The sequence below is a fragment of the Cervus canadensis genome, chromosome 5 (assembly GCF_019320065.1).
Source record: "Cervus canadensis isolate Bull #8, Minnesota chromosome 5, ASM1932006v1, whole genome shotgun sequence".
Classification (NCBI taxonomy): Eukaryota; Metazoa; Chordata; class Mammalia; order Artiodactyla; family Cervidae; genus Cervus; species Cervus canadensis.
The window spans coordinates 53681615-53708411 of NC_057390.1; the positions used below are offsets into that span (position 1 = coordinate 53681615).

At 37.3% G+C, this 26797-nt stretch overlaps 1 protein-coding gene and 1 long non-coding RNA gene across 6 annotated transcripts in view; both read right to left on the reverse strand.

The window, feature by feature from the left end:
- LOC122441799 overlaps positions 1-8816 on the reverse strand; it is a 22391-nt gene extending 13575 nt beyond the window's left edge. The window contains exons 1-2 of the long non-coding RNA XR_006269444.1: positions 8805-8816; positions 2745-2754 (exon numbers count right to left, since the gene is read on the reverse strand). This is a non-coding gene — a long non-coding RNA (uncharacterized LOC122441799). The remainder of the gene's footprint in view (positions 1-2744; positions 2755-8804) is intronic.
- Positions 1-26797, reverse strand: part of CTNNA2 (catenin alpha 2) — a 1320456-nt gene that overhangs the window by 1106486 nt on the left and 187173 nt on the right. The window lies entirely within an intron of this gene.

Sequence of the window (26797 nt, forward strand, 5' to 3'; positions counted from 1 at the left end):
TATGGAATTTAAAAAGATGGTAATGATAACCCTATATGCAAAACAGAAAAAGAGACACAGATGTACAGAACAGACTTTGGGACTCTGTGGGAGAAGGCGAGGGTGGGATGTTCTGAGAGAATAGCATTGAAACAAGTATATTATCAAGGGTGAAACAGATCCAGCCCAGGTTGGATGCATGAGACAAGTGCTCAGGGCTGGTGCACTGGGAAGACCCAAAGGGATGGGGTGGGGAAGGAGGCGGGAGGGGGGATCGGGATGGGGAATACATGTACATCCATGGCTGATTCATGTCAATGTATGGCAAAAACCACTACAATATTGTAAAGTAATTAGCTTTCAACTAATAAAAATAAATGAAAAAATAAATAAATAAAGATGCAAATAACCCAGGAGGTGAATGTTGATGACTCGCAACAGGTACAGTCAGACATTGAAGGGTCTGCAGCTTGATCAAGGCGGACACGGGAACACGAGGGTTTGGTGACTCATCCTATCACTGGGAAAAACCTTTAATCCTTTCGAGGGAAAAACTTTTAATTCTTACAAGGGAAAAACTACAGAGATGGAGGCTTTTTCCCTTCAAGTGCGATGATGCCTGAATTTGGGCCATTAAATTTGGGCAGTTGATCGGCTGAAATTGTCTCATAACCAGGTAATTCAGGGGAGAGATCTGGGCATAACATAGCAGATTCTGAAGATAACTTGGCCTTCTCTCTGTAATTTGCTTTCTGTAGACAGTTTCCTTCTCAGATCCTCAAGAACCATCACAACCATCACCACTACAGTAAAAATAAAAACAAGCTGCTCTTTTCTATGAACCTACTATGAACCAAGCACTGGGTCAAGCTTTTTGTTGTTTTTTAAAAAAATTTTATCTATTCTTCAATGAGCTGCAACAAATCCTAACTGCCTTTCTTGAGGACAGGATGCCCATGTTAGATATGTCCAAAAAGTGTGCTTACTTAGCAGCACTTTGTCTTTTTCCACAGCCTCCCACAGTATTCACAGGCCTCTGAATTCTTTTCTGTCAAACAAACCTTTTCTTTTTATTTTAATTTTTAACTAAGGATAATTAGTTTATGTTCATGGCAAGCAGTTGGGGAAACAGTGGCTGACTTTATTTTTGGGGGCTCCAAAATCACTGCAGAATCACTCCAAAATCACTGCCAATATCACTGGCCTCTGATATTGTGATGGTTCCTGCCATACATCAACATGAAATGGCCATAGTTATACATATGTCCCCTCCCTCCTGAATCTCCCTCCTATCTCCCTCCCCATCCTATCCCTCTAGGTTGTCACAACGCACTGGCTTTGGTTTCCCTGTGTGATATTGCAAATTCCCACTGGTTATCTATTTTACACATGGTCATGCATACGTTTCAATGCTACTCTCTCAAATCATCCCACCCCCCTCTTTCCCCACTGTGTCCAAAAGTCTGTTATTCATGTCTGTGTCTCCTTTGCTTCCCCACAAGTAGTATCATCAGTACTATCTTTCTAGATTCCATATATATGTATTAATATAGGATATTTGTCTTTCTCTTTTTTACTTCACTCTGTGTAATAGACTCTAAGTTCATCCACCTCATTAGAACTGACTCAAATGGATTCCTTTTTATAGCTGAGTCATATTCCATTGTATATATGTACCACAACTTCTTTATCCATTCATTTGTTGATAGACATCTAGGTTGCTTCCATGTATGAGCTATTGTAAATAGAGCTGCAAAGAACATTGGGACACATGTGACTTTTTCAAGTATGATTTCCTCAAGGTATATGCTTAGTAGTAGGATTGCTAGGTCATATGGTATAGAAACACAAAAGACCCCAAAGAGCCAAAGCAATCTTGAGAAAGAAGAATGAAGCTGGAGTAATCAACATTCCTGACTCCAGACTGTACTACAAAGCTACAGTTATCAAAAGAGTATGATACTGGCACAAACACACTCTTTATATTTAACTTTTAGAAATAAATGTTATTCTTATCTCCTCTAGTCCATTCTTTAAAGTATCATTATGGTGGTTGGATAATCACATGGCATGAATCTTTGGAAAGAAGATCTATATAGGGTGAAGGATTTGGCTGATTGATGCACAAAGTTCCTACAAACCCTAAGCTAGATGATTTTCTCATGAGGGTTAGGAAGAACCTCAAAGACCTGAGGGCTTACAGATTAGGACAAAAAGGCTGAGAGTATTTAATTAATTATCCCAAAGACCACAGGGCACATAGTGATGTTGTAGGACAGTATTTAGAATATTAACATGTATGTGTGTGTGTGCATTATTACCACTCTTCATTTTACCTATTTCCTCTTCCCCGTTTGGAATACTTAAGCCATTTGGACTTATTGCTTAAGATTAGGGAAGCTTTAGTGGAAAAAAAAAAAGGGGGGGAGGAAGAGCCCCAGAAGAGGACTCACTCAGCAAACAGATAGCAGACTTGGCAGATTACCTGATGAAGAACTAGGTTACCTATCATAAGGCAGATTCTTTACCGACTGAGCTACCAGGGAAGTCCATCACAAGTTTAACCATCCCCTACACAGAATTCTACAATCTGGAAGAAGGTGGACTGTCTGAAGAGGAAGCAGAAGATATTTAGGCAGTCACAGGCCCCTGAGGAAAGAGACCTTGGACCTCGACCCCATGCCTCAGATAATCCTTAAATAAATAATCATACACTTTATTATCAAAGGGACACTATAGATAATTACCTAAAAACAGGTGTAAACTCAAACTGTACTTGGAAAACCTCACAGAGGATTACCCTACCTCTGAGGATGAGAAGGTAATAGAACCTCCCACAAAAGGCAGAAAGAACCTGTGCTCTTTTCTCAGCAAAGCCATAGGGACAGATAAAATCCTTAAGAATCAGTGAGTCTCGGTAGCTGATGTATTTATAAGGCTTTTCAGAATTCCTTGCATCTCAGAATGAATCCTTTCCACCACATAGTGGCTTTGAGTTTCCTGTTCTATAGTTTATAATTGCTATTTATTTGTATTTTATAGTGTAGCTTTTCTCAAACATCTGCTAAGCTCATATTTATAGCTAAATCCTCTTTTGAACTGTATGCTGTATCTGCTCTTGGGGCAGAGACACACACAGGCATCTGGACAGAACATTCAGTGGTGGTGGGGAAGCACTGCAACTTTCCCCCTGATCCTGGATATATCCTATTCCCCTAGGCTGTGTCCAGCCACCCTGAGACTCATCTGCTCCCTCAAATCAAGATCCAAGACTTGCTGTTCTCAACTAGATTCAGAAATCACAGTTGACACTAGACCCCAGGGAGGGGCATGAGGTCTAGAGAATAAACAGCAGCACCTCATCACCCCCAGCCTAGGCCAATCACCCTTGCTCTCAGTCTCACCCGTTCCTGAATGTGAGTTTAGTACTGTGTGCATGTTCTTCAGCAGGAGGCACCCACAGAAGTACTGAGCTGTAATTTCCTTCTTCAATCAGTCCTGTCTTATGTGACACCATTATTCCTATTCCACCAAAAGCTTCCAAACATGCCTTTGAGTTCAGCTATTTAATTATCTCTGTTTTTATTTAGTTAAGTATCTTTTCGATCATCTCCTGGATTTTGATGGAAGAGAGGGAGACTACAGCATGTAGCAGTAACTGTGAAATTACACATATTACATGTATTACAGCATGTAGTTGTAACTGTGAAATGAAAGCCAAGGGCCAACTCAGCAGGGACCTGGGTGCTCTGAGAGCTGGAGACCAACTAGTCAATGGGCTTCTCTCGAGTGTGGTAGGGGCTTATGTACAGATGACCCCTGGGGGTCATCACACTATATTAACCCCACCCCCGAACTGAGGTCCAGTAGAACATAGGAGCAACCTAGAAATTGACTGAGAATACATTTCTTCCTCCCCAACAGAATAAGGGCTTAAAATAGAAGTTAAATTTATCATTAAAAAAAGGAAGTTGCATTATTTACATCCTTGTAAAGGTAGCAGAATCAGAAATACTCATTAATGCATTCATCCCAGAAATTTTTATAATTTTATTTGCCAAACACTGTCCTAGACCCTAAAGATAGTACGATGAAACTGATAATATATCCATGTCTCCTGACTTCCACTCAGTTTCCTTATTAATGAACTCTCAGAAGTTTCTTGTCTTTCATAAAGTAATTGAATATTTTATAAATAAGAGATATTTAATGCTTAAAAATAATTTGAAAATAAAGTTGTACCCAGTTAAAGTTGCATTTTACCTATATGTTTCAGCAATCAGATAAAACTACATATTTGTTTTTTATAAGATATAAAGCAATGATATAATTTCTAAGTTCCAAACAGCTCTTTCAAATCATAAACATAATATGCCTTTTCTTAATAGAAAAGTAAATGCCTTATTTCAACTTTACCCAGATACTTTCTCTACCATTTTGAAAAGAAACCTAAGTCTTTTTAACATTCCAAGAAAAAATAATGCATTTTCCACAGCCATAAAATTAGACACTATTGGTTTTTTACAGTTTGAATCAATACCAATTATACACCTGCGGGTCTGGTCTCTTCTTTATTATAGTGGCTTCTATTCAAGTACTAGGTAACTATTTTCTCCCATTTTCTTCAGCTAAAAGTAAATTGTGAAGAAATCAATTTCATTTTGGATACTTATATTCATGATATTTATTGTATTTCCACATTTTACATCACAGAATATGTGCTCATTATTGCAGCTAATCCAAAAGATATACAACTAGAAACAATTCACTAATAATATTCTATCTCAGCTTGTTATTGTTTAAATATACTACTATAGATGCTACCAAGATAATTAAAGAAAGCTAATGTCAATATATTCTGTTAACAACTAGAATTATCCAATACAGCATTAGTAAAAAGTATCTAATAAATTTTTCCTGTGGTAATTCTAGATGGAACTTAAATCCAACTGACAATAACACATAGAAACTTTAGAAAACAGATCTCAGAACCAAGTGCTTTTAGAGACTAAGGATTTTTTTTTAAGATCAGCTGAAGTTGCCAATAATAAAAAAGTTAAAATAAAAACTGTTTAGTTTACTTAACAGGTATTTTGTTGGCATTAACCAATTTCAAGTCTTCTCTCACTATTTCCTATATATATATATAATTTTAAATATTCATCTGTCATATATATTTATGTTTTATACATATTTATGTATATTTCATATATATATTTCATCTGTCCTATTAAAAGTAAATAGGAGACCATGGGATCATGATCAAGTCAGAAATGCAGAAAACCAGAGGCTGGAGAATCCAGAGAACATTTTAAACAAGTTCTCTGTTTATCTGGTATACTGTTTTCACTGTTATGATGATTTACTATGGGGTCATCATGCCACTTAGCAATTTCTTATCCATTCTTTTCTATCCTGTGAGTATGTATTTGAAGAATGGCACATTCTTGGACTAGACAACAGCAGACAAGGCAGATAACATGATGCACATAAATTAAAGTTGCAGAGGTGGCACCAAGCGGTGAAGACAGAAGATGAGAGAGTTCTGGAATACAGTCTGTGTTTCTCCTGAAAATTAACTGTTGCATCTCCAACAAACCAAATTCTCCAGACCTGCTCAGTATTTATTTCCTTCAAGACGCTTTCTCCAAACAGAGCACTGACATTGCTAACAACTATGTGGAAGTCAAGATGTTGTATTCATTTGAATATTACAGATGGTCCTTGACTTATGATGCTTCAACTTATCATAATGGTGTAAAAGTGATATACATTCAGTAGAAACTGTACTTCAAATTTTGAAATTTGATCTTTTCTCAGGTGAGCAGTATGTGGTTCAGTGCTCTCTCCTAATGCTAGGCAACTGCAGCCATAGCTCCCATTCAGCCCCAAATCATAAGAACATGGGAGAAAACAACCAATTCACTTACAACCATTCTATTTTCCACTTTCAGTAAAGTATTCGGAATTATACTAGATAGTCCACACTTCATTATGAAAGAGGCTTTACCTTAGATGGTTTCTCACCCACCTATAGGCTAACATAAGTATTCTGAACACACATAAGGTAGGCTCGGCTAAGCTATACTATTTTGTAGGTTAGGTGTACTCAATGCATTTGCAATGTACAGTATGTTTGAGACAAAACTCCATCGTAGGTTGAGGAAGATCTGTACCATTCATCAGTGTGCAAGTCAAGAGCCATGTGTATTAGATCACACAGGGTAAGATTTAAAAACGCAAATTCCCAGGTATCACCCCAGATGTTCCAAATCTGAAATAGTGCCCTGCAACTTGCATTTAAATTAGCTTCCTGACTAACAACCTTATATATTAAAGTTTAAGAACCACTGACCTGCAACTTCCAACACAGGTAAGTAAAGAGTGATTGAATTAGGATTTGGGGCCATAGAAGAGAAGAATACATTCAGAAGGGTAAACATGAACATAAACTTAGAATGTGCCTTATTAGGAAATGACACTCAACAAAGACAGGGGGAGTCTAAGGGAACAGAGAAAGTACATACATAAAAATGAAAGTGATCACAAGCACACTAAAAAACACTGTAGAAGTAATCTGATATTCAAATAAATGCTGAAACACACACATGCAGAAATCATCAGGATAAAAGATAAGAGTTTTCTACTTTAAAAGGCAAATAGCCATTCCTTTGTTTTTACAAATTCACAAAAAGTCTTCCTAAAAATGCTAAAAAAGATGACTGAAGAAAAGGTTTTCTTATTTTGCATTCACAAAGGAAAACAAACAAATGGTTTGTTCTTTCTAGGCAAGAAAGATCTGGAAGACCCCCTAGAGAAGGAAATGGAAATGCACTCCAGTATTCTTGCCTAGGAAAACAGAGGAGCCTGGTGCACTATGCTCCATGGGGTCACAAAAAAATGGTACACAACTTACTGACTAAACAACAATATTGTCCCATATAGGTACTTTGTGTGTATGTGTGTGCACGTTTGTGTACTGAGAGCACCTGAAATTTACTCTTTTTGCAAATTTCCAGTATAAACTACAATATTTTTAAATATAACCATCATGCTCCACATTCAATTTCTAGAACTTATTCATCCAACATAACTGCAACTTTGTATCCTTAGACTAACCATTTGCTCACTTCCCATTCTGCTTCTATGTATTCACCGTTTTTAGATTTCACATAGTGAGATCATATAGCATTTTTCCTTGTGTCTGGTTTATTCCACTCAGTATCAGGTCCTCCAGGTTCATTCAGGCGTCATTCATACATAGAGTCTTCTCTTTAAGGCTGAATAACATTTCATTGTGTGTGTGTGTGAGTGACTCAGTCATGTCTGACTCTTTGCGACCCCATGGACTGTAGCCTGCCAGGCTCCTCTGTCCATGGAATTCTCCAGGCAAGATTACTGGAGTGGATTGCCATTCCCTCCTCCAGGTGATCTTCCTGACCCAGGGATCAAACTGCATCTCCTGCACTGCAGGCAGATTCTTTACTGTCTGAGCCACCAGAAAAGAATGGGAAAAATCTAAATATTTCAAACAATAAAAAAAAAATGATTAGATCAAATCTTCAAAGATGAATCCGGTATAATAACGTGAAGTCATAAAAAGTCACATAAAAGAATATTTAATGACATGGGGAAAATACATGATATAAAGCAAATTAATTTTTTCCATCAATCACGTTGAAGTTTTACATAGGAAAGTATCAGGATGAATCAACATTTCAGTTAGCTATTTTACTTTCCATTATCTTCTTAGTGAATTTGTCTAGATTTTCAGATTTTCTAAAATGCATGTTAACTTACAATGATGAAAATAAATATATAAAAATACAGGATGGTATTATTTTGTTCACATTTTTCAAAAAGTTCATGTTACATTGTGAGATCTCTTTCATGATATTTCTACAAAATTACAGCTTTCTTAGAAGGAATTAAAGGGACTTTTTCTATTCATGTTCTGTTCTTTTTAATGTAATTTGATTTAAGTTTGGTGATTATTGTGAATGATCATGAGTGAGTAATGTCTAAATCTCTGGTTTGCTTTTCTCTGCAGAATATATTTCCTATTAACTTTTCATAGTCCCAAGGCTAATGGATATATTAAAATGGTTATACCAAGAGAAAAATATGATCTGAAATGATACATACATACCAGTGTTCATTGCAGCACTGTTTACAATAGCCAAGACATGTAAGCAACCTAAATGTCCACTGACAGAAGAATAGGTAAAGATGTGATACATATATACAATGGTATGTTACTCAGTCATTAAAAGGAATGAAATAATGCCATTTTCAGCAACCTGGATGGGCCTAGAGAGTGTCCTACTGAGTGAAGTAAGTCAGAGAGAAGGAGAAATATTGTATGACATCACTTATATGTGAAATATAAAAAGAAATTATATAAATAAACTTATTTTCCAAACAGAAACTCACAGACTTAGAGAGCAAACTTATGGTTGCGGGGGGTAGGAAGGGATAGTTAGGGACTTTGGGAAGGTCGTGTTCACACTGTTATATCCAAAATGGATAACCAACAAGGATCTACTGTATAGCACATAGAACTCTGCTCAATGTCATGTGCCAGCCTGGATGGGAGGAGGTCTTGAGGAAGAATGGATACATGCATATGTATGGCTGAGTCCCTTTGCTGTTCACCTATCATAATGTTGTTACCTGGCTACACCTCAATATAAAACAAAATTTTAAAGTTTGGGGGAAAAATGATGGTTGAATAACTGTTTGCTTCAAGAACTCACCTAGGGCCAGGGATTTTATTAACCTTACAAGAATACAATATTGGTCAGAGGTTTTTGATGTCCATTAACTTGTAAAATATTTGTTGTTGTTGTTGTTGTAGAAAATAAATATTTGTTATTTCGTTGTATAAAATAAATATTTGTTCAGCTCATAAACTGTGTATGTGGAGGAAACTAATTTGTTCTTTGGAGCTATAAATTAATTCAGCAGCCTTGGGCTATTTACTGTCCACTGTACATGCATGCATGGTTAGTTTACCCACAAAAAAGAGAAAGAATTTTATTATTCTATAATAGACTCTCCTTTGGCACCTGTGATCTACACACAATGTGATGTTCCATCTCTCAGTGACTAAAAGGACAATAATCATAGAATCAGATCTGTGGGAATTTGATGACTCCCCTGTTGCCTTTGGATCTCATTTATTCTTAATGTATACTAAAATTCAGGGCTTCCCAAGTGGTGCTAGGAGTAAAAAACCCACCTGCCAATGTAGGAGACATAAGAGATGTGGGTTTGATGCTTGGATCAGGAAGATCCCCTGAAGGAGGAAATGGCAGCCCACGTCAGTATTCTTGCCTTGAGAATCTCATGGACAGAGGAGACTGGCAGGCTACACAGTCCACAGGGTCGCAAAGAGTCAGAAATGACTGAAGCAACTTACCACGCATACACTAGAAGTCACATAGCATTTCTTCTCCAAAGAGCAGCAAAATATAGTACGCATTTCTAAGTGCCAAACACTAAGAGATCTCAAGGCATTATCACATTTGTTTCTCACTGCTTCTTCTGGCACTTAAAATAGTTGAAAATCCACTCCTTTTTGAAAGATTAATTTCAAAACTTAACCTTGATTTCCTGCTTTCATCAGAATTTTGTCTCTTCTTCTCCATGAAGATATTCAACTCAAAATTACATGTTTTAATTATCAGAGTTTCTTGTCATCTTCTTTAACGTTTTTTGAGACAAACAAGTGGATGGAAAGGAGGTAATAATCTCCTCTGGCAGAGTGTATGGGGAAAAGTACTGAGTATTTTGAACATGGGACTAGTGAGAAAGCACAGAATGTTTTCCATGCTACCACTTATCTGAGCTACACTGAGTTGAATCTAGTAAAAAAAAAAAAAAAGTAACCTTGTCATCTAGCATTCTTTACAGTGGGAACTTCACTTAATATTGCTTCTTGCTTCTTTTGGCTTTAGGGGAGCAAAATTTCCCAGCCTAAAATATCTCTCTGGCATGTGGATTATTTTGCGGTAAAACAATCAAGGCCCATAGGCTCAGGAAGAAACTCTGACTTGTCCCCTTAATTGCCGAACAGAATAAAGGGCCTGTTCCTGGAATAAAGACATCACTGACTAAGATGCCTATAAATAATATGGGCTGGGTGTGCTGGGGGAACTCAAGACAGCACAGAGTTCACTGTGTCCCATTGTCTCTGCAGGCCCAGCAAACATTTGTTTCTCAAACATTTGCTCTTTCATCTCTATGTGAATCGTCTTCCTACCCTTTGAAGTCCAAAACTAACCCCCCTCCCCAAGATATTCTTTTGTCTTTAGCTGATGATGGTACTTAAGGTAATGATTTCGGCCATTTTGGCAAGTCATTCAGTTTTCTTGGGTCTCTCCCATGTGTATGTGTTATTAAACTTTTGTTTAATTTTCTCCTGCTAATCTGTCTCACATGATTTTAATTCTTAGACCAGTGAAAAGAACTTAGAAGGGTAGAGGAAAATCTCTTTCTTCCTGACATGGCATCTAACATAATAAACATTATAAAATTAACAGCCAGAAATCTCACTTTACTAGAATTGGGAGACCAGAAGGAGGAGCTCTCAGGCCCTGTGATGACATCAGAGTCCAACAGGAAGAAGAAACATCCCTATTTTTTCCCAGCAAAGACTCACCCAATGAAAAGTCATAGAGGTTTTGTTTACCACAACCCTCCCAACTTGTTTTCCCCTCTATAAGAGTTCTCCTTCCCTTGCTGTGGGGGGACTTTCACGTGGCTGGCCATGGTTGCAGACCCCAAACTGCAATTCTCTGCTGATCCTGAATAAACTCATTTTTCTCTAGAGAAATATCTGGTCATTTGTTTATTTCAGGTCAATGACATAATGCAGAGGTTATCAGCCCAGCAACAATATCCACTCCCAAATGATAGACCTCACATGGCAGCACCCCTTAAGGGATTATTTCATCCACAGGATTGCAGCAGTCTTGTACATTCCCCATTTCAGTCTGTGTTGTGAGCAACTATCAGTGGAATTACTATTTCTTTAGGGATAGGAGCAAATTTCACTTACACATATTTTCCATTTTCAGCTTTATCTATTGGTATGTCTTTTAAAGTGTTGGAAAAAAATTTGAGAAAACTTGTTTACAGTCTTGATTTTGATATAGAAAAGGAAATATGAATTACAAACTAAGGCAGAAAGTAGAAATGAAACACTGAAATCAAGATTAGCTTAGAAAATGTAAGCAAACTGAACATGACAAGTAAAAAACAAATATATGATTCAAAGCTAAAAGCATTAACCACAAATCTTGGCTTCAATTAACCAAACTCAAATTGTCAAACAAACCATGGTGTCAAAGTATCATTTTTACAAAAATATATAGATATTACTAATTTTAAAAGTAAGATTATATAGATACTCAGAATTTCTAAAAATGTCTACTAAAGAACTTATTGGCATCCACAATTATTATAAATGGGTTACATTTACTTATACATTTACACAAGCCATTAAATGATCAGACTACCTCAAAATATCACATTTTATTTTCTTTCAACATGCTATCTTAGAGTCAGTCAGTTCAGTCGCTCAGTTGTGTCCAACTCTTTGCAACCCCATGAACCACAGCATGCCAGGCCTCCTGTCCATCACCAACTCCGGGAGTTCACCCAAATCCATGTCCATTGAGTTGGTGATGTATCTTAGAGTACAAGGTAGCAATAAGGGGAAACTTAAAATATTTACATCTGATGGTTTCAACTATTAGATATTTGTCTTATGCTGTGTTACCAAATATCTTATTATTCTTTATTTAATAAGCTTCACAATTATTATCATACTGATCTCATTATGCCATGCTTAACAATATTCCACAAGTAGGGGTATATCTAAGATAAGATCGAATTCTTCAGTATTTCAAAACATATGAATACTTCCAAATGGGGACCTCCCTCGTGGTCCAATGGTTAAAAATCCACCTTCCCTGGTCAGGGAACTAAGATCCCATATGCCTGGGGCAGCTCACTCCCTCGCCCAAGTACTAAGCCCATGCACTGTGAAGCCAGTATGCCACAGTTAGAGAGTAGCCTGGGCACTGCAACAAAATACTGCATATGCCAGAACTAAAACCGGATGCAGCCAAATTAATAAAGTATAAATCTGTAATACATAATACATTTTAATAAATAAATTAAAAATACTTTCAAATGGAATCGGGATTTGTCTCTAGGTTTCAGGGTCTTACTTGCAAGATCCTAATGTCAGATACCACCTACGCACCTCACCTGGTGTGCTGAGATTACCAGACTGGGGGTGAAGTAAAGTGTCAGTCACTCAGTCATGTCCAACTCTTTGTGAACCCAGGGACGGTAGCCTGCCAAGTTCCTCTGTCTATGGGATTCGCCAGCCCAGAATACTGGTGTGGGTTGCCATGCCCGTCTCCAAGGGGGTGAAGGAAGGGCTGCAAACAGCTATGTATCCATTTACCAATCTGTACATGATAATCTAGCGCTTAGGATCAGAGTTTCAACATCCCTTTCTCCATTTTGATGGAGACTTTTGGCTTAAATAGTCATACAGCCATATTTATAAATTAGAATGCCACATATTTATAAATCTAGAATGTTACAGCTGGTAATGATACCAAGCTGCCATGTCTTAGGGTCACAAAACATACCCACAATCTATAGTTTGTGGTTGTATCTATATTCCAAAACAGCAGGTATTTTTTCATTGTTGTTTCTGTCACTTAACTTGGTAATATTCCGTTATTTATTTTCAATGGCAGGGGATTTTTTATTTCTTAAGTTCAGTCAGCTAAGTTGCTCAGTCATGTCTGACTCTTTGTGACCCCATCAACTGTAGCCCACCAGGCTTCCCATTTCATCACCATCTCAAACTCATGTCCATTGCGCCAGTGATGCCATCCAACCATTTCATCCTCTGCCACCCCCTGCTTCTCCTACCTTCAATCATTCCCAGCATAACAGCCTTTTCCAATGAGTCAGTTCTTTGCATCAGGTGGCCAAAGTATTGCAGTTTCAGCTTCAGCATCAGTCCTTCCAATGAATATTCAGGACTGATTTCCTTTAGGATTGACTGGTATGATCTCTTTGCAGTCCAAGACTCTCAAGAGTCTTCTCCAACACCACAGTTCAAAGGCATCAACTCTTCAGTACCCAGCTTTCTTTACGTTCAACTCTCATATCCATACATGACTACTGCAAAAACAGTAGCTTTGACTAGACAGACCTTAGTTGGCAAAGCATTGTCTCTGCTTTTTAATATGCTGTCTAGGTTGGTCATAGCTCTTCTTCCAAGGAGCAAGTGTCTTTTAATTTCACGGCTGAAGTCACCATCTGCAGTAATTCTGGAGCTCAAGAAAATAAAGTCTATCACTGTTTCCATTGTTTACCCATCTTTTTGCCATGAAGTGATGGAACCAGATGCCATGATCTTCATTTTTTGAAAGTTGAGTTTTAAGCCAGTATTTTCATTCTCCTCTTTCACTTTCATCAAGAGACTTTACTTCCTCTTCGCTTTCTGCCATAAGGGTGGTGTCATCTGCATATCTGAGATTATTGATATTTCTCCCGGCAGTCTTGATTCCAGCTTGTGCTTCTTCCAGTCCAGTGTTTCTCATGATGTACCCTGCATATAAGTTAAATAAGCAGGGTGAAATATACAGCCTTGACGTACTCCTTTTCCTATTTGGAACCAGTCTGTTGTTCCATTTCCATTTCTAACTATTGCTTCCTGACCTGCATACAGATTTCTCAAGAGGCAGGTTAGGTGGTTTGGTATTCCCATCTCTTTAAGAATTTTCCAGAGTTTGTAGTGGTCCACACAGTCAAAGGCTTTGGCATAGTCAATAAAGCAGAAATAGATGTTTTTCTGAAACTCTCTTGCTTTTTTGAAGATCCAGCATGTGTTGGCAATTTGACCCCTGGTTCCTCTGCCTTTTCTAAACCAAGCTTAAACATCCAGTTCTCAATTCACACACTGTTGATGCCTCGCTTGGTCAATTTTGAGCATTACTTTGCTAGCATGTGACATGAGTGCAGTAATTTGAACATTCTTTGGCATTGCCTTTCTTTGGGATTGGAAAACTGACCTTTTTCAGTCCTGTGGCCACTGCTGAGTTTTCCAAATTTGCTGGCATATTGATTGCAGCACTTTCATAGCATCATCTTTTAGTACTTGAAACAGCTCAGTTGGAATTCCAGCACCTCCATTAGCTTTGTTTGTAGTGATGCTTCCTAAGGCCCACTTGACTTCGCATTCCAGGATGTCTGGTTCTAGGTGAGAGATCATACCATTGTGGTTATCTGGGTTATTAAAATCTTTTTTATTTACTTCTGTGTATTCTGGACACCTCTTCTTAATATCTTCTGCTTCTGTTAGGTCCATACCGTTTCTTTTATTGAGCCCATCTTTGCATGAAATATTCCCTTGGTATCTCTAATTTTCTTGAAAAGATTGCCACTCTTTTCCATTTTATTGTTTTCCTCTGTTTCATTGCATTGATCACTGAGGAAGTCTTTCTTATCTCTCCTTGCTATTCTTTGGAATCTGCATTCAGGTGGGTATAGCTTTCCTTTCCTCCTTTGCCTTTAGCTTCTCTTCTTTTCTCAGCTATTTGTAAGGCCTCCTCAGATGACCATTTTGCCTTTTTGCATTTCCTTTCCTGGGGGATGGTCTTGATCCCTGCCTCCTGTACAGTGTCAGGAACCTCTGTTCATCAGGCTCTCTGTCTAACAAACCTAACCCCTTGAATCTACTTGTTACTTCCACTTTACAATCGTAAGGGATTTGATTTATGTCAATCCTGAATGGTCTAGTGGTTTTCCCTACTTTCTTCTATTTAAATCTGAATTTGCCAATAAGGAGTTCATGATCTGAGCCACAATCAGTTCCTGGTCTTATTTTTGCTGACTATATGGAGATTCTCCATTTTTGGCTGCAAAGAATATAATCAATTGGTTTTCAGTATTAACCATCTGGTGATGTCCATGTGTAGAGTCTTCTCTTGTGTTGCTGGGAGAGGGTGTTTGCTATGACCAGTGCATTCTCTTGGCAAAACTCTGTTAGCCTTAGGCCTGCTTCATTTTGTACTCCAAGGACAAACTTGCCTATTACTCCAGGTACTTCTTGACTTCCTAATTTTCCATTCCAGGACATTTTTTTTTTTTTTTTTTTGGTGTTAGTTCTAGAAGGTCTTGTAGGTCTTCATAGAACTGTTCAATTTCAGCTTCTTTAGCATTTGTGGTTGGGTCATAATCTTGGATTACTGTGATATTGAATGGTCTACCTTGGAAACTAACAGAGCTCATTCTGTCATTTTTGAGATTGTACCCAAGTACTGCATTGTGGACTCTCATGTTGACAATGAGTGCTACTCTATTTCTTCTAAGGGATTCTTGCCCCACAGTAGTAGATATAATGGTCATCTGAATTAAATTCGCCTATTCCAGTCCATTTTAGTTCACTAATTCCTAAAATGTCTATGTTCACTCTTGCCATCTCCTGTTTGACCACTTCTAATTTGCCTTGATTCATGGACCTAACCTTCCAGGTTCTTATGCAATGTTGCTCTTTACAGCATCAGACTTTACTTCTATCACCAGTCACATTCACAAGTGGGCGTTGTTTTCACTTTGGCTCCTTCTTCATTCTTTCTGGAGTTATTTCTCCACTCTTCTCCATCAGCATACTGGGCACCTACCAACCTGGGGATTTCATCTTTCAGTGTCATATCTTTTTACCTTTTCATACTGTTCATGGGGTTCTCCAGACAAGAATACTGAAGTGGTTTGTCATTCCCTTCTCCAGTGGACCACGTTTTGTCAGAACTCTCCACTATGACCTGTCTGCCTTGGGTGGCTCTACATGGCATGGCTCACAGTTTCATTCAGTTAGATAAACCTGTGGTCCATGTGATCAGTTTGGTTAGTTTTCTGTGATTGTGCCTGTCACTCTCTCTGCCCTCAGATGGATAAGAATAAGAGGCTTATGGAAGCTTCCTGATGGGAGAGACTGACTGTGTGGGAAACTGGGTCTTTTATTTCTTAGAAGAATGCAAAGTCATGAGATGGATAATATGGTAATAATGCAAAAGATCACTAGTTCCAAAAGGTATACGTCCTTCTTGAAAAAAGTAATTGGAACATTTTAATAAGAAAATAAAGCAATATTAAAAAAGCTGATTCTTATTTCCTAAGGCCTGGATTCAAAGTCATGCTGAATGTTAATGAGAAACTTGATACTAATACTCCCTGAAGTAGATGCATAAATAGGAAAGCTAGGAAGTTTTCAAAAAAATTAATGGAGAGTTTAAAAATAGGTAATAGGAATAAATTAATAAATGCATTCATTTGAAATGGCTTAAGTCATTAAACTATTAAAAGTCCACCTGGCTAGAAGCAAACAAGGGAAAGAAATTCCACGTTCTTCTAAACTAACAGAAAAGAAAAAAAGATGCTAAGTTTTCACTATCATGAATTTTAGTTGGTGAAAAATTTCAGAATAATGTATGGTTAATTTGAAATATTACAAATCACGCATACATTTTAATCACTACTTTCTACAGTTTTCACGGATGTGCTTAATTTGTTGTGCAAACCTGAGTACATTAATATATGTCTTCTGGAAATAACTCTATATCCAGTAACTACACACTATGCTAAGATTGATTATGCTTCCACACGAATAGCTTGTAATGAAATAACTTGCTATTAGCATACGAAAGTGCAACTTCTGTTACAGAGTAATATGGCATGGATGGCAAAACTCTAAATTATTTTGAGAATTTATCTTCTGGATGCCTTCCCATCATAAAGGTTTTTGACTTAACCCATTGCTGCTAGATTTTATTCAGAAAGAATGACAGATTCTCACAATTCAAGAACCTCACAATGATTAATTTGGAGGATGATTTGTTTAATAGAACTCCCAATAAATGCTAAAGGTCAAAAAAAAAAAAGCCTCACAAAAAAGTAAACTATAAGAAATTCATTTGAAATAAAAAGTAATCTAATTCTCTGAACTTGAGGACACAAGAGGAAAAAAAAGGCAGGGGAAAGAAAATAAATATCCATGCCTTAATGATCTCCCACAAGTACACAAAAAGCCAAAAACATTTTGGGAAATGCCAGACTGGATGAATCACAAAATGGAATTAAGATCTCTGGGAGAAATATTAACAACCTCAGGTATGCAAATGATACCACTCTAGTGGCAGAAAGAAAAGAGGAATTAAGGAGTCTCTTAATGAGGGTGAAAGAGTAGAGTGACCTGGTGTAAAACTCAACATTCAAAAAATGAAGTTCATGGCGTCCCATCACTTAAATGGAAATAGAAGAGGATAAAGTTGAAACAGTGACAGATTTTATTTTCTTGGGTTCCAGAATCACTGGGGATGGTGACTGTAGCCATGAAATCAAAAGACGCTTGCTCTTTGGAGGAAAGCTATGAAAAAATTAGAAAACGTTATCAAAAATCAGAGACATCACTTTGCCAACAAATGTCTATATAGTCAAAGTCATAGTTTTACCAGTAATCATATATGGATGTCAGAGTTGGATGTAAAGAAGACTGAGTGCCAAAGAATTGATGCTTCCAAATTGCGGTGCTGGAGAAGACACTTGAGAGTCCCTTGAATGGCAAGGAGATCAAACCAGTCAATCCTACAGGAAATCAACCCTAAATGTTCATTAGAAGGACTGATGCTGAAGCTGAAACTCCAATACTTTGGCCACTTGATGCGAAGAGATAACTCATTGGAAAAGACCCTGATGCTGGGAAAAATTGAGGTTAGAAGAGAGCAGCAGAGCATGAGATGGTTGGATGGCATCCTCTCAGTGGACTCAATGGATATGAGTTTGAGCAGACTCCAGGAGATAGTGAAGGAAGCCTGCCACACTGCAATCCATGGGGTCTCAAAGATTTGGACACGACTGAGCAACTGAACAGCAATAAGGCAAACTACTCTAATATATGAAAGCTACTAGCAGAGTGGTATATTTTGAGCTATTCCATTGTGTAAATCATTAGATTTACCAGACATGGTTACCTTATCTTTAAGAGAAATCTAGATATTAAACACAGGCAAATCTAAGTGTTGTCTAAGTGACTTAATTTACATTTCAAGAACTCTGTTTTAGAGTTACCAGGACAAAGGAGAGTGACATTTTTAGTCTTAAGAGTCTGGAAGAAAAAAAAAAAAAAAAAGGCTTTGCACCCTCTCTTGGCAGTTTTCTTTAGATTCTTTCCTGATTAAAGGGAGACTTACAAGTTAAGTTCTTAGGTCTTCCTTTTATCTCTGGAGGTTTCTATAGAACTTCATTCCTGAGAGGCAGCCATTATGTGACCATGAGGATTAGGCTAAGAAAATGGAAAATATGACCCTGAGCCCTCACTCTGCTCATCTGCTAAACTGACTCAAGTTCATATGTGCAAAATAAAGCCCTCCTTGTGTAAACCACTTTCTTTTGGGTATCTTATTACTTTCAGCCAAAGAACATGGCAAACTTCACTAACATGACAAGAGAGACTGTTCATAGCTCCTGAACTCCAGTGATCTATCTTGCTTATCTATTATGATGAAAGGAACTGAATTTGTAGATTTCAAATGCAAACTGCAACGATACACACTTCTGAAGATAACTAGAAGTTACAAAAAGAGAGAAGTTCCTTTAGCAACATGGCTTTAGCCTTTTCCATGTATATTTTCTTCAGAAAAAATGTATTTGCATTCTTTAGCCTTCTCTACAACTTCAAAATAAGATACCTATCATCACAAGATTTCTCTTGGTTAAAAAAAAAAAAAGCATGACTCAAGGGTGTCCATTAGAAAATTAATTCCCAGTAACCATGTCTCATATTAACAAGCAGGTAAAATATATGTATTTTGTAGCTAAGGCTTAGTTGCTTTTTTTTTTTTTTTCCCTTTCTAATGACCAGTTTTTAATTTGGGCCATCATCACCTTTCAAGTTGCAAAGAAGGAAAACCATGAACCACTCTTATTTACAAGTTTATCCTCTGCATGTTTTTTTCCCATACATAATAATTATTCACAGGTTTTCCAAACCTGTTTGTTTGTCACTTCTTTCACTTACTTTTTACTATCAAATTTGATTTTTTTTTATTGTTTCCCTCATATGCTCTGATGTCCCTAGACAAGGATGAAGTCTTAATCACTCTACTTCCTTTTCACACATGAATCTTTATATCTTCTTTTCTCAGAGGCCTAATTTTTAAACTGCTATCCAGTTTCTTTCCTTTTTCAATTTTGTTTCCTCATCATCAAAAATGATGATCTTGACAATGTCTTTCCATCACTCTGAGAGTGACTGAAAAATAGAGTCATCTTGCATCATTTTTACTCCATAAACCACCAAACCTGCAATCTGCAGTTTACCAGGAGCTTGCTAAAAATGCTAGTGTTTATGGTGTCTTCTCTGTTTGATTACATGATGCCATTGTGCAAAGTGAGCCCTCCTGTTTCTGATTACTGAATGCCAGGTTGTATTTAGTTGAATTTTGCTTCCTAGAAATCTGCAGAACTGCCACATGGTGTGATACTCTAATTATGAGTCAGAATCACAGGACTGAAGGCGTGGAAGTCTCTAATGTAACCCAGACAGGGAAAAGACACAGGCTCTTTACATTCCAGTAGAGTACCCAGGAGTAGGGGGTGTCAGGTATGAGAAATTTGTATTGGTAACTGACAACAAAAATCCACACAAGTGAGTTTCCTTAACTGAAATCCACAGACAGAGATAAATTCTGATGGGGGTAACTTAAGCAACAGAATTCAACAGTATCAGATTAATTATGGGACTGGCCACTCAGCACATCTCAGATAATATCTATGACAGAGTTTGCTCAGTCTCTTAAGCTGCCCGCTGCCCACATTTATGGTGTCTTGAGTGCTAAATCACTTCAGTCATGCATGTCCAACTCTTACTCTATAGACTGTAGCTCAATGGGCCCCTCTGTCCATGGGATTCTCTAGGCAAGAACACTGAAGTACGTTGTGATGTGCTCCTCCAGGGGACTTTCCTGACCCAGTTTCTGATTACTGAATGCCAGGTTGTACTTAGCTAATTTTTGCTTCCTAGGAATATGCAGAACGGCCACACGGTGTGATCCAGGGATCAAACTTGTGTCTCTTGTATCTCCTGCATTGGCGGGTGAGTTCTTTACCACTAGATACCACTACGGTATCTCAGACCTCAAGTACTTCAAAGAAATCATTTTGGTTCAAACAGAAAGAAACTTCTGGCTAATGTATGGGCAATATATTACATTAAAACCTGAGTAACGTCCCAAACGTCACAAGTTTATAAGCAGAGAGTAAAAACAAAGACCTTGATGTATTCTCTCCACTATCTGCAGAACTTCCCAAAACTTTCTGTGCCCTGGCTTGTGATGCCTCCAATTCCTGGGCCTTGTTCTCTACCCAGTTAATCATTTTATCTATACAACGATGTTTTAGAAAGAGTTATTTACCATGAGAATATTATCATTCAAGAATAAGATCTAAACTAAACAATCATGAAGTGAACATGTACAGTGAGGTACTTCTAACTGCTAGAATGTGCCTTGTGCTTGAGTAGCCAAAGAAAAGTTTAATTCCATCAGCCTACAGGTCCTCAGATATGCACCAAAACTTAATTTCAAGAATGTATGCGACAAGAGAGTACTAATACTCCCACAATATCCATTTTATCCTCCCTCTTTGTAAGAATAGGTCAAGCATATGTTCTTCTTGAAGCTAGATGTGGCTATGTGGCTACCTTCTCACTGAGATGTGAGTGGATATGATATATGTAATACCCAGCTCTTACCCTTAAAACAAAGGACATACTCTTTATTTCTTTTCTCCCCTTTGATTAGCTGAGACAAGGGTATGGTGGTGATAAGAGGTCCTGAACTACACAGATCAAACCACAGGTAATGACAGATGAGAAGATGTCTGAGCAACATTGTAAATTCTTCAAACCGGGACTATCTTGTGGATCAAGGTAACTCACCCCTGGGTGGTCCACTTTGGACTTTTACATAAATAAAAAATAAATATCTACTCTAAATAAGAGACTACTATTTGGTGTTTCTTATAGCACTGAAGAAGTTAGGGTAGCTAAAGCTCTTTGCTATAACAAATATACTCAAAATTTTCAACACAGTAGAATTTTGAATATCAAATCCAGAATGGATGACCCTTCCTGTTCTACACACAGACTCACTGTTTGGAGTGGGTAGGCCAAGGAGTGACTCAGAGTTCCAGCATCTTTCCATCTTCTGGTTCCACTGAATTCCACATATGGGTTTCCACAGTCACTGGACTTATCTGCATCAAGCCTTAGAAAAGGGGCTTTACTGGGAGAGGACTGGGAGTGGCATGCAAAGCTTCTGCTCACCTTCTATGTCTGCACCTCCCTACAAGTGAGGCTGGGGAGAGTAGTGAATAACTGAGAGAGAAGAAGAAACAGGTGTGTAAACAGTTCCCTGTGATCTGCCACAGCATTCAAATAATCCTGGAGTTATTTCAAAGACATCTTAACAAGTAAACTTTTTGTTATCCTATTATATAATATTTCTTACTTCCAAAGTTACCTTATTGCCATGCTACCTGGCTCAGTCTTAATGTAAAGAATTTTAAAGCAACATCTGACAATCTCTTATTTCAGCAGTTATTGAATATCATCCATATTTGTGTGGTTAATCATCTATGACAATAGTGATGACAATTCCAGGAAGCATACATGAGTCACAAAAATATTCTAAAATTTTAATACTGGTGAAAATCATTTTTACTATGCTTGAATAACTCAGCTTAAGGGAATTTTGTCTCATCTCTTCATAAAATTCCCCTTGGGGATGCAAACAAGCTTGAAAAGTTTCAGTCAACAGTGTAAATTGAGAGTTTGTGTTAAATTAGCCATTGAAAACTGCAGTTTAGAATGAAATTACCATCTTAGCCATTACCACAGGGTTCCATAGTACATTTACAATAGCTATGTTTTGTAATAACATCATATTCAAGTAATTTATACATTTTTTTTCATTTTTAAAGTTAACTACCATGCTGCAGGAGATCTTAAAAAATCAAGCATATTTTCTACTTTCCCTTTATTTTTCAAAGCCCAGAAAATAATATGGCAAAAATTACCTATACTCTTAGGATGATAGAGCACAAAATCACCAGTAAGAAGACTGACCAGTAGAAATGACATTCTCATAGGCTCAGTAATCTTTAAATTACACTTTTAAAATTATTTATTTCTATTAAATTAAAGTTAATATACAATGTGCTGGTTTCAAGTATATAGCAAAGTGATTCAGTTATACATATACATATATATATATATATAATCTTCTTCAGATTCTTTTCTGTTTAGGTTATTACGAGATACTGAGTATAGTTCCCTGTGCTATTCAGGGGTCTCGGTTGATTATTTTATATATAATAGTGTGTATATGAGTAAAGTTATTCAGACTCTGAATTGATTTCTTCCACCTCATCTATCTCCTTTGGTAACCATAAGTTTATTTTCTATGTCTGTGAGTCTATTTCTGTTTTATAAATAAGTTCATTTCTATCAAATTTTTGATCCCACATGTAAGCACTATCATATGATATTTATCTTTCTCTGTCTGGCTTACTTCACACAGTACTGCAAATAGCACTATTTCATTCTTTTTATGGCTGAGTAATAGTTCATTGAGCATGTATACATACCACAACTTTTGTTCAATACACATTACATACCACACCTTTTTCTTGCAATATGCACTACAATATTTATTTCTATATATTAACTTGGATAATCTGAAATACAATTAGCAAGCAAGTTCATTTCTAGTAACACAAAAAAGAATAAGATGCTTATGAATAAATCAAATAAGACTTTTATACTAAAAACTACAACACATTGAAAGAATTTAAAGAAGACTAATATAAATAGGAAAACATCCCATAGTCATAAATCTGAAAACAATACTGTTAACACAGAAATGCTATCAAATTGTTACACAGAGTCAGTGCAATTCTTATTAATATTATAGTTGTCCATTTTACAGACTTTTACAAGTTTATCTTACAAGTCATACAGAAATGCAGCAAACCCAGAATTGTCAAAACTATCTTAGAACAAAATGAAAGTTGGCAAGCTTACAACTCATAATTTCAAAACTTATTATAGTTCTATGGTATCAAGACTACTATACTTTATGTGGTATAGGCATAAAAATAGATGCGTGTGTTTCAGTGGAATAGATTTGACAGTTCAGAAATGAGCCTTTACATTTATAGTCAGTGGATTTTGAACAAATATGCTAAGGTAATTCAATAGGGAAAAAATAGTCTTTTTGAAAAATTTTACTTAGTCAAGCAGATATCCACATACAAGTGATTAAAATTCTATTTCTTCCTCATATCATATTCAAAAACTAAATTTAAATGCATAGTGAAAGTTTTAGTAGCTCAGTCACATCTGACTCTTTGCAACCCCATGGACCGTAGCCCACCAGGCTCCTCTGTCCACGGAATTTTCCAGGCAAGAATACTGGAGTGGGTTGCCATGTCCTTCTCCAGGGAATCTTCCTGACCCAGGGATCAAACCCAGGTTTCCTGTGTTGCAGGCAGATTTTTTACCATCTGAGCCACATCAGGGAAGACCTAAATGTAAGAGCTAGAACAATAACTCTAAGAAGAAAAGAGAGGTATAAATACCACAACCTTGAGTTTGGCAATGGTATCTTAGTGATGATGCTGAAAGCAAAAGAAATAAAAGAAAACTGCACATATATTCAATTTCTTCAAAATCAGAAATGTTTGAGCTTCAAAGGATATCATCAGTATAATGTAAACCAAACCTACAGTAGGGCAGAAAATATTTGCTAATCAAATGTTTGATGTTACATATCTAGGACATATAAATAACTATTACAGCTCAATAATAAAAACACAATAACCTAACTTTCAAAAATAAGCAGTGGATTTGACTAAACATTTATCCAAAGAAGATATAGAAAGGGCCAATAAACACATAAAGAGATGCTCAACATTGTTGGACATAATAAATTTTAGAAAAAAACACTGTTAATTCTTAGTAGACATACAACTTAACTGATAGAATACTGAAGTGTATGTCATATGGAAGAGTAGTTGGCTAAAGGGAAAATCACTGCTAAGTTGATGTAAACAGATTAGTGATAAAATCTACTACATCCAAAGTACACAACACTTTACAGCTAACTGTATGGCACTACCACATCTTTATCCACTCATTTGTCGACTGACATTAGATTGCTTCCCTATCTCGGCTATTGTAAATAGTGCTGCTATGAACACTGGGGCTCATGTTTCATTTTGAATTTGAGTTTTTAAAAATATAATTTAAAATACTGTATAACTTAATGCATAATTACAATCAAATTGCTCCAGGAAACTGTACCTTAGTTCTACTTATATTGGACTCTTGCCTTAATCAAGAGTGAGAGCAAAAGCAAGAGAGGGCGATTCTCATTATAAAGAGGGTACATACTGTATCAGCAAAGAAATCATAATTCTGCTAGTCATTCAACAGAAATGTACACTGCATGCCCAGGCCAAGACAAGGATATAAAGACTATGAAATGAACGGTTTTGTGGACAATAAAAACAACACATGCAAGCATGCATACATACTAACACACACACACACGCACACACATGCACACACACACATAACACACACTTAAAATCAAGAATCTTAACACTGCAGGATTATACATGTCAGGGGAAGGGAAAGATGCTCTAAAAATACAGTGGAGACCTAGCCCAGATTTGTGGGTGCCAAAAAAACTGAAGAAGGCAACCTCCAGGCTAAGAACTGAAGGATGCTTGGCTGTCAGACAATCTAAGGTAAGAGAATTTCCAAGCTCATGTGAAATGAGATACCACAAAGTTCTAGAGATTGTAAGAAGTTCTTTCCACATTGAGGGCAGAGATAGAGGCAGGGATGATAAGAAAAGGAGCAAAATGCAAAAATAGGAAAAGGTCTTACAGAAGAATTTATATTTCATTTAAAGTGAAGTGGTCAAAACTTGTTCTAAAAAGCAGCACTGACAAACTCTGCTTATTCATTCCTACACTGCTTACATATCACTTGAGATACTAAATTTGACATTATCTAGAATTTAGAAGTGAGTGATGAAGTCAATTCCTATTTCAGAACAATAACAACAACATTTTTTCTTAGTATAAGTGTGTCTCAAATATTTCATGGGACATATTTATACTACAAAATGATTAGCTGTTTATCTGAAATTTAAATTTAACCTGAACGCCTTGAATTTTTATATATTAAAGTTGACAACCATGGTCAGCAAGCAATCAAGGGAGAACTTTTTAGGATAGTGAACTTGCTCAAACTACCGCACAATTGCACTCATCTCACAGGCTAATAAAGTAATGCTCAAAATTCTCCAAGCCAGGCTTCAGCAATATGTGAACCGTGAACTTCCAGATGTTCAGGCAGGTTTTTTAAAAGGCAGAGAAACAAGAGATCAAATTGCCAACATTCACTGGATCATCAAAAAAGCAAGAGAGTTCCAGAAAAACATCTATTTCTGCTTTCTTGACTATGCCAAAGCCTTTGACTGTGTGGATCACAACAAACTGTGGAAAATTCTGAAAGAGATGGGAATACCAGACCACCTGCCTCTTGAGACCTGCCTCTTGAGAAACCTGTATGCAGGTCAAGAAGCAACAATTAGAACCGGACATAGAACAACAAACTGGTTCCAAATAGGAAAAGGAGTACGTCAAGGTTGTATATTGTCACTGTGCTTATTTAACTTATATGCAGAGTACATCATGAGAAACCCTGGGCTGAATGAAGCACAAGCTGGAATCAAGATTGCCAGGAGAAATATCAATAACCTCAGATATGCAGATGCTGCTGCTGCTGCTAAGTCGCTTCAGTCGTGTCCGACTCTGCGACCCTATAGACGGCAGCCCACCAGGCTTGCCCGTCCCTGGGATTCTCCAGGCAAGAACACTGGAGTGGGTTGCCATTTCCTTCTCCAATTCATGAAAGTGAAAAGTGAAAGTGAAGTCCTTCAGTCGTGTCTGACTCTTAGCAACCCCATGGACTGCAGCCTACCAGGCTCCTCTGTTCATGGGATTTTCCAGGCAAGAGTACTGGAGTTGGGTACCATTGCCTTCTCTGGTTATGCAGGTGACACCACCCTTATGGAAGAAAGTGAAGAACTAAAGAGCCTCTTGGTGAAAGTGAAAGAGGAGAGTGAAAAAGTTGGCTTAGAGCTCAACATTCAAAAAAAAAAAAAAAGCTCAACATTCAGAAAACTAAGATCATGGCATCCGGTCCCATCACTTCATGGCAAATAGATGGGGAAACAGTGGAAACTGGCTGACTTTATTTTGGGGGGCTCCAAAATCACTGCATATGGTGATTGCAGCCATGAAATTAAAAGACGCTTACTCCTTGGAAGGGAAGTTATGACCAACCTAGACAGCACATTAAAAAGCAGAGACATTACTTTGCCAACAAAGGTCCATCCAGTCAAGGCTATGGTTTTTCCAGTCGTCAAGTATGGATGTGAGAGTTGGACTATAAAGAAAGCTGAGTGCTGAAGAATTGATCCTTTTGAAATGTGGTGTTGGAGAAGACTCTTGAGAGTCCCTTGGACTGCAAGGAGATCCAACCAGTCCATCCTAAAGGAAATCAGTCCTGAATATTCAATGGAAGGACTGATGTTGAAGCTGAAACTCCAATATTTTGGCCACCTGATGTGAAGAGCTGACTCATTTG